Source organism: Herpailurus yagouaroundi, unplaced genomic scaffold, assembly GCF_014898765.1.
Source record: "Herpailurus yagouaroundi ecotype Mexico unplaced genomic scaffold, PumYag 160, whole genome shotgun sequence".
NCBI lineage: Eukaryota > Metazoa > Chordata > Mammalia > Carnivora > Felidae > Herpailurus > Herpailurus yagouaroundi.
The window spans coordinates 32773899-32783239 of NW_024412401.1; the positions used below are offsets into that span (position 1 = coordinate 32773899).

At 42.1% G+C, this 9341-nt stretch overlaps 1 long non-coding RNA gene across 1 annotated transcript in view; it reads left to right on the plus strand.

Moving 5' to 3' along the window:
* Nucleotides 1-8820, plus strand: part of LOC121034801 (uncharacterized) — a 38563-nt gene extending 29743 nt beyond the window's left edge. Inside the window, exon 4 of the long non-coding RNA XR_005792623.1 lies at nucleotides 8515-8820. This is a non-coding gene — a long non-coding RNA (uncharacterized LOC121034801). The remainder of the gene's footprint in view (nucleotides 1-8514) is intronic.
* Nucleotides 8821-9341: the final 521 nt, after the last annotated feature.

A 9341-nucleotide genomic window follows, 5' to 3' on the forward strand; every position in this document is an offset into this window, starting at 1 on the left:
CAAAGTTCATCTTTTCTATTCTTCGTGAATCAGTTTAGCCATCACTTGGAAAATTGTCTCTGATTGCCAGGGCTATTCAGGACCCATCTTGTCTGCATCCCTGAATCTGAAAGCTTCCATTACAGGCCTGATTACTGATTAGCCATTAATTGGCTTTCTTATGTCTTTTCTCAAAGAAGGTGAGTACTTGGAGAGTGAGACTACATTTGCATTGCTGTGCCTCCAGTATCTACCAGGGTGTCTGGCATCTAAGGGGCACTCAGGGAGCATTTGTAGAACAAATACATGAAAAGAACGACAGCAAGTCAGGAATGATGAGTGACAACTGCATACCTTTGAAGGAGGCTAAGGGCCCTGGAAAAGATAGCCCTTAGAGGAAAGAAAGCAACAGTCAGAATTTCAGCAATAAGCTTTCTGTGAGATTTCCCAAAGGATCCCAGCAAATGGGGCCGACTGCAGTCCAAGACCACTGGACCACCCTGGAAAAGCAAAGCCTTCTCAGAGTTGTGTGGGAACCCCTTCCACCTACATTGTGCTCTCAGCCCACTCAGTCTGGAAATGGAGTGTCACATATTTTGGTCGGTGCTGTGTGCTGGCCTGCTCCAAAGTTGAAGAGAAAGGCATTCTCTAGGCACAAAGAATGCACCCAGACCCACTGATTAGGAATGCATTTTTAAACCAAAAAGTTTGGGAAGAGTTAAGCAGCCTGGAAGCTTTTAGAGATCTTTGGCAAATGGGACTCAGCACAAAGACCTCCCAGGATGTAGAACTTGTCCCAGACAGGAATCAAAGCTGTCCCAGATCTGCTAACGATTTCTAGGGGCTTAAATAATTACCAAAGATCTATTTGTAGCAGGTCCCCAAGGTGGATCCTAAGACTCCTAAGATCTGCTCTCATATAAGACCTGCAAATGCAGGCTTCTTTGACCCAGCAGATGGGCAAATTTTGAGAAATATAGGCTGAGTTGAGATGATCACAGGATCCTTGAGATACACTTGTATAGAAAGACTTCAAACCCATTTCTGGCCTGGTCATTATATGGATGCATCACTGGTGACAGTCTCCTACAAATTCTATTTCTTCATCTTGAAAATGCAGACCCACTGAGACTATGTTCCCAGAGGACCACAAATCAGTGCAGTGGACTTGACAGTGAACTGATACTGCACAGCAGTTGACATTCTCTGGGGTCTGAATGCCTGGATTCAACCTTGGCTCTATCACTCGTGTGACTACGAGCCTCACTTTCTACATCTGTAAAATGGGAATAACGAGAGGATGTGTAATAGTAAAGATACAGTAGAATTCAAATTTAGTGTAGAATCCTTGCAAGCTCCTGGCACACAGTACAATCAGTGAGTTTTAAGTACCATTAGTGAAGTGGGAGTCTCCTTAACAATCTGGGTGCAGAGTAGCCACAGGACTGACCACAACACAATCTTTGCTCAAGTGGCTCACCTCATAACACTACAAAACAACTCCATAGCCTCAGCTATAAGATGGTCACTGACTTGGGTTTGTTCTCTGTGTTAATCAGCATATATTTACCAAAATTATGTGCCCACCTAATGCCTGGCTCTGAGGCTACAAAGATGAAGAAGGAATGGTCCCTGCTTAATCCAGTTTTGTTAAATTCTCTGATGGGTGGGAGAGTCAGATCCAAATAGATGTCATGGAAGAATAATATCTGTCTCATTACAGTGTGATAAGTTAAGTGAAAGAGGGAGGCAGGGTTGCTGTGGATGCACAGAGCAAGGGCCGAGGGTGTGTGGAAGTCTTCCTAAAGGGCAGAGATTTGGGGGAGACACAAAAGAATGAATAGGCAGAGATCACCAGCTGAAGAAGGCAAAGGAAGCAGGTTCAAAGCAGTAAGTCCAGCCAGTGCAAGGGCCCAGAGATGCCACGCACTTTGGAAACTATTGGAATGACTTGGAGATATGGGAGTAATTCACCTCAGCTAGAGGCCAGGATATGAAGGTAGTGATGAAGCTGGAGCTTGATGTAAGTAGAAGAGATCTCAGGGAGATCCCATGAGCTGAATTTGGGTTTCTCAACCTCGCCACTACCACCATTTTGGGGCAGGATGGTTGTTTGTTGTGGGGCTGTCCATGCATTGTAGGATACTTAATAGTATCCCTAGCCTCCACCCTCCAGATGCCAGCAGCATGTACACATCCCCTTCCCCACTCTGATGACCAAAATCATCTCTAGACATTGTCAAATGTCCCTCAAGGGGCAAAATCTCCTAGTTGAGAACCAGTGGACTAAATTAAGGACTTCGCACTTTGTGCTGGGTTAGAGGTTCCTAAGGTAAGGCGATATGGCCAAATATGCATTAAATTTCGATTGTTTGGGATTAGAAAGAGGACAAAGACAAATAGCAATGTGGCTATTGCAACCATCTAAGAAAGGCATTATAAGTGACAGCAGAAATGCTAAAGAAGGGATGTTCTCTACACAGAGATATAAACATAGATGTATAGAAAGTTTATACATCTCTCTCTATATATTCTTTATACAGAGATATACATATATACTAAACATATAATAATATATACTAATATTATATATATATAGCATATGTAATGCTAATTATATATTAAGATGTATAACATATAATACACACACACACTCATTGACTCTATAGGAAAATTGAGGGAGGTTAAGAGAGAAGGGGGTGATGAGTCTTTACCTCCTATCCAAGGACAAATATGAAAACTTTGTTTGAATTGTTTATAATCCTCCAGAAAAATTATGAATGGCACCATTACACTTTAAAATTAATAACACAATTTCACAGACACATTAGCTCGTGAAATTCACACAACAGTCTCCCAGATTGGGCTTTGTAATCTGAATACTACATGTGAAGAAACTGCTACCTAGAGAGTTAGGGATTTAGCCAGAGTCACACAGCCAGTTGACTGTGGAGTGTGGACTCACTTGAATCTAATCCCGTTCTCTTCCCCGCCCCCCCAACCACGTCACAAAAGATGTTTCGTAACATCTGGCTTATAATATTCTAACCCATTGCAATCAGTTTGATCTGGGGCATTTTAAAACTAATTCCATCTAGTTTTTCAAACAATACATTTCCAAGCAGACGATCTCATGAAAATACATAGAGAAGAGAACCACAAAAAGTTCTGGAAAGTTTTGTATGCCTTTTTCTTTTTCTTTTTAATTTTTTGGTATGTGCTTTCTTTCTTTTTTTCCCTCTTTCTTATGGTGTTAATTAAGGATGCACTGTCCCTGTTTTACTCAGTTCTGGCTCTTATAACGAGAGCTCATCAGCCCTAGCTAAAGTACTCATCCCATACCCACCATGCTTTCTCCCCCAGTAACTCCCCAGGTTTCTGTGAATTTGATGCCTAGAGTCCATGTGTCACAACCAGGCCATTGAGGGGCAGAGAGAATGAAGCCCTGCACTTAATTTGTTTGATTTGCTCTGTTGCTGACAAATCTTTCTGCTTTATCTTTAGAAAGAGGAAAAAAAAATGTTCCTTTTTTTTTTTTCATGGTGCAAAATTTACAGCTGATAAATCTGTCTAAATGCTGTTAACAGGTAAAGTGCACCTGGGGGCCAAACATGATTTCACCAGACCAATGAAGAATGTGTGCATTTTCCCCAGTTGTGCCCACACATCATTTGTTACACTGTTTGAAAGGCTTGGCCAGTGGCTGTACTCAACTTCACTCCCACCCCGAGTCAAAGAGCCTCCACTTACACAGTTTTCCAACTATTGCTAGGGGAAAATTTCAGAGGCAAACATCAGTATTGTTCCGCACACTGGGAGAGAAACAGAAAAGTTACAGAATGTATTCAAACTATGCAGTTGCTCTATTTTTTTAAATTCAGATTTGCTTGAGAATTGCATTAAAAGTCAGAGGGCTAATATGGCCCCTGGAGGTGAAAAGAAACCAAAATTTATCCAGAGCTTTTCATGGGTTAGGTCTTCTACTTGTCACTTTGCCTGCTTATCTCATCGATTCTCACTGCAATGCTATAAGAGATTATCCCTTTATCCTCATTTTCTAAAAGGAAATTTGGAGGCTCAGAGAATATAAAAGACTTGCCCAAGACCACTCAGCAAATGAAGGTAGAATTAATAATATTGTTCACTCACTCAGCTGTTTGTTGAGTGCTTTTGCCAAGCACTGTTCTGGGCACTGAAGATACATCTGGGAACAAGACTAAGACCTCTGTCTTCATGGAGCAAACATTCTGGACAGGAGACAGATAATAAACATGGTAAAGATATAAAATATCTAGTATGTTGAAACAACGAATGCTTCAGTAGTCATTGAGGCTGTTTACCAAATATTTCCTGTGCTCAGCTTTCTCTGTGTCTGGCTCTAGCAAATGAGTGGTAGGTGGAATCGCTTCTGACTGGAGTATGTGATTGCTGGTTTGAGACTCTCCAGGACACTCTCTATCCCCTCCCATGCTGATAGGCAAGGCTTTAGGTGATAATCATTCCATGAGTCTGGGTCCCAGGTAATAACTCAAGAGCTCAGCGCTACAAACAGGGTAAAGGTTGTATGCAAAAGAGAGGTTCAACTACAAGTGTAAGGAATGGACATTTAATTAGGAATAACACAGTAAGGGGAGCTCTGAGGCCCTGCTCTGGAGTTCAAATCCAACAGTACAAATGAGCCTAAAGCCTGAAGCCAAGGAAATAGGGTTTTACAAGTCACATCCCATTGGGGAAAGAGCATGATACAGTGCAGGAGAGACAGAAAGTGACTCAAGGAGATGTGGGTTCAAATCTCAGCTCTACCATTACTAACCAGCTGAACAAAAACCTTTGAAACAGTTGAAACAGCTAATAGATGAACATCAGTTTATTTGCAAATGCAAATGACAAAGTTGCTGTATAGAATTGTTGTAGTAAGGGCTAAATACGGTATATTATGTGAAGTCAAAGTGCTTGGTCCCATGTTCATTAACTGTCAGTGCTGCACTATCCCTGTCTCCCGCACCCCACTAGCCTTCTTCAGGCCTCCGTTCCTGAGAATTAGAAGTTGTGTGTTGTCTGCAACAGGCTACAAGCATGACTTTTCTCAAATGACTGTAATTAGAGTCTTTCCTTTTAAGAGTCTGGTTCTTGTATTCCTCACTTTGGTTTCTTGTTTTGTTTTGTTTGTGTGCTTTCTTTCTTCTTCTTCTGTTTTTTGTTTGTTTGTTTTGTTTTATTTTGTTTTTTGCTTCATTTGTCTTCAAAAAATCATTAATGTGTCCACTGTTCAACAACATGCCAAAGACTAAACACTGATTCTCATTTCCTATGGCAGTCACTATATTTCCTTCTCCTCTTTTTGCCTCTCTCTCTTTCCAAAACAAAGCAAAACAAAAACAAAACAAACAAGCAAACAAAGAAACCAGTGAGAGCACAGCTTCCTAGCTCCCCTGCAGTGGTCTCCATCCTGTGCATCTTCCTCTCCTCTCTTGGGACGTTGTCTGTTGATTGAGACATATAATTGGATTAAGCAGGTTTATGTCTCTGTGTCCTGTTTCCTGTACAATTTATGTCCTTCACCACACATCAGTAAGAAGCAAAAAAGGAAGTGTCTTCCTTGTTCACAGAGAAAAACCAATTATCCTTCTTCTAAAATGAAATCATATGTATTTATTTGGTGGGAAGTCTTCAAAGAAACCAAAAGGATCCCTCTAAAATACTCAGGCCATCTTTACAACCCCCTGGAGTCAGGCTTAATGTTTATTAACTAAAAGTTTATTGGTTACCTACTAGGCACTAGATATCAAATACAAACAAGAAGGGGTCACTCCCCTTAAGAAGTTCACAGTCTGGGAGGGAAGCAGACATGACTCATTACACTGCAGTGTGATTCATACAGTGTAAGACTGCAGTGGTCAGAAGTGGCCCAAGGGAAGGTGTGATTAATGCAGTGGTGCTTGGGGCAGGAATGGTGGGCTGGATGGGACGTAAGATGGCGATAAGGTTGGAGAGATCAGCCAGGCCTGGTCATGTAGAACTCCAATTATATGGGAGAAAAAAGTGTGGAGTTTTCTTGTTTTCCCCAAGAGAGGAGAGGATTAGAAGACGTGGATGTGGAGGTTGATTCCATTGTGAATCTGGATTGGTTCTAATTAAAAAATGGAAAGAGGAGAGAATGGAATTAATTAGACACTGTGCTGGGAAGTTAAACATATTACCTTGTTTGAACCTCAGAACACCACAGCATGTACCTGCTTTGCCCCAACCTGTTCTTATTGCCCCTATTTTATACATGAGAAGACTAAGGTTCAGAAACATTTGTCTCACATCTGCCCACTGGCCTTGAGAGACATAGCAAAGCTCTTGAGTGCTGGTTGGGGAACCAAAATGATATGTCCTTTCCACATGGGTTTTCTTCTACTAGTCTGTCCATGCCAAGGGCTTTTATGATTATGGCTTCTTTTTTTTTTTTTTTTAATTTTTAATTTATTTTGAGAGAGAGAAAAAGCACAAGCAGGGGAGGGGTAGAGAGCGAGGAAGAGAGAGAATCCCAAGCAGGCTCCTCGCTGTCAGTGCAAAGCCTGACACAGGGCTGGACCTCAGGAACGATGAGATCATGACCTGAGCTGAAATCAAGAGTTGGATGCTTAACCAACTATGCCACCCAGGTGCCCCTATGATTATGGTTTCTTAAAGCCGACAGAAGCTAGATGAACGAATGGTAGCTGGAAAAAAGATGAATACTCAGTAAACTGTTCAGTTACCAAAGATGGCATAATTTCAGATAAAGATGTTAAGGCCTCTGAAACACCTTTGCTCTCTCCCACTGTTTGGAACTTCAACATTGATACACAAGAGAACCTTAGACCCCAGAAGATCATAATTGAATGAACAGTGCTTGCATAAAAGACATATGGCCATCACAAAGCTTTGCCCTACAACACAAAGAAGCATTTCTTGGGGGTCCAAAGTAAACCATCTCATCATCACCAAGCAACCAGATCATATTCTCACATCGTCTTCTGACAGAGGAGACGGATGGTGGTGCTGGGGGCTCCAAACAACTCCCACGGGCAGGCAAGTTCTTCAGCAAGCTTCCTCCCTGGGGTTGACTACCTGGAAAAGGAGATCTTCTCCACCCTTGCTTCTGTGGGGTGAATCAGGAGGAGTGGACCAATAAATCTGGTCTTCCTCTCAAGTCCACATTCTCAAAAAGGATGGTGATTTTTATTTTGCAGTTGCAGGTTCACCAGGACATATCACCAGGTGACTGGCCAATAAAGGCCCAAAACAACATGGATGTCGGGCAGGACCATGGCCACTGGACCAAGAACCTAGGTCTCCAGAAACCAGCTCAAGCCATCTCTCCGGATTACATGTGCCAGGCTGGCTGGCAACGTGAAGAAACTCAGATGTGCAGCCAAAGAATCACTACTCAATCTGTTCAGAGGGTTAGGCTTCCAAAGAGGGAGGAAGTAGTTCAGGGAAAGATGTGAGGGGTCATGGTGGCCCGGCCTATCGCTCCTCCCTACAGGTCAGCCAAGTCAGGCCCTGTTTTATCAGATGGGATGCAGCCTCTCTTCTTTCACTGCTTCCTTGAAATGTACAGCCCAGATTTAGCAATTCTTGCCTCCATTATGTTCGGACAGAACTGATTCTTTGGCTCAAGAACTGAAAAGCAGACATTCTGTGGGTTGCCTGGCACCCTTGGTCTCCCTTCACTCCCCTAAAAGCCCTTTAGGTCAGATGACGCAGATAATACCAATGACCTCTCTCTGACAAATGAGGACTCCGACAGAGGGAGACTGCCTGACTACTCCAGCAGTTTTCTCCTTGCATGTCCTGCGGGATCAGACAGTGTGGCCCTGGTTCTCACTGCCACACACTTCTTACATGCTGCAATTTTAAGCCAAATGAGTCTCTCCTTTTTCAAACTGCTGTAGGGCAATAGTTTCATAATGCGGAGGAACTCCATCAAATTTGGATTTTATTTATAAGATGAAAGGTCCCCTTTGTATACAGGCACAATGGGAAGCGGATACACGTCAAGACCATCTTCCTGAACTCTTATGGTTTTTTGTCCATCTCAAAGCAATGCTGTGTGTCTAAAAAAAGCCAAGAATCATTGCTATTATTGCTGTTTTTGTTGTTAACATTCTTCTTATTGATTGGTTGGTTGATTGATTGATAGTGGTGGTTGTTGTTGTCCTGGCCTCACTCTCAATCTCTCAATTCCTAATTCAAACGTTTGTTTTTCTGGCTTCTTTACCAAAACCTTATAATGACAAGAAATTTACCATCTACATGGCCCTGCTCTGCCTCCATCCCCTCCCTAATTTTTTCCTCACTATAGAAGTCATAAAGTCACACATTTTGCAGCCTTTATCCATTTCCTATGGTTGTAAAACTTCAAGGCACTAGGATTTCTTTCCAACTATAAGATGTTCTAATTCAAAATTTTGTGTTCCTTTATGTCAGTGCTAAGCAACCTTCTTACGCTTAGGTAATTTAGGAAAAAAATAACATCTACACGTTATTCTTTTTTCTCTACAGTTCAAAATGAAGACGGCTGTATTGGATCCCAAGAGGCCTCCACTGCTGGAGGGACTGGAGAGCTGGGCCCCAGAAAGCTCTTCTGCCCCTTCATCACAATGGCCTTGGGAGTTGAGAGTCGCTCCAGGGCAGACTCCTCGATTTTTATGCATCCCCTGAGAGTCAGAAACCTAAGGACGCTTCCCTGGCACCACCCTCCGTGGTGGTACCAATGAGTTCTAGCGATGTCTGTGCTGCTGTGTCCTTGTTTAATATACTTCTGAGTTGGTTATGCTTATAAAATACAGTACATTCATTTGTCGATAAGTCTTCTTTAAAGTCTCATTAAGAATTCTATGGTGGGGTGCTTGGGTGGCTCAGTTAGTAAAGCATCTGACCTCAGTTCGGGTCATGATCTCGTGGTTCCTGAGTTCAAGCCCCCCATCAGGCTCTGTGCTGACAGCTCAGAGCCTGGAGCATGCTTCAGATTCTATGTCTCCCTCTCTCTCTGCCTCTCTGTCTCTCAAAAATAAATAAACATGAAAATTTTTTTTAATTAAAAAATAATTCTATGGTGAATGATGTATATAAAACTGATGGTCTGTCCTTGGGGCCCATTTGACTTAACATGGCTTCTCCTGTGCCTATTTCATAATATTTTTGAATTGTGAAGAAAGAAAGTAATTTTTTCTGTGCACATATTCCCACTGTTCTTTTTTGACAATAAAGTCAGTATGATGTTAAGGAGTCAGAAATAGGGTTTATAGCACTACTTGACTCATGGCAAAGTAAATGAAAGAATGATATTTGTTGTGATTTCTTCATCAATATAATTTTGGTGAAAAATG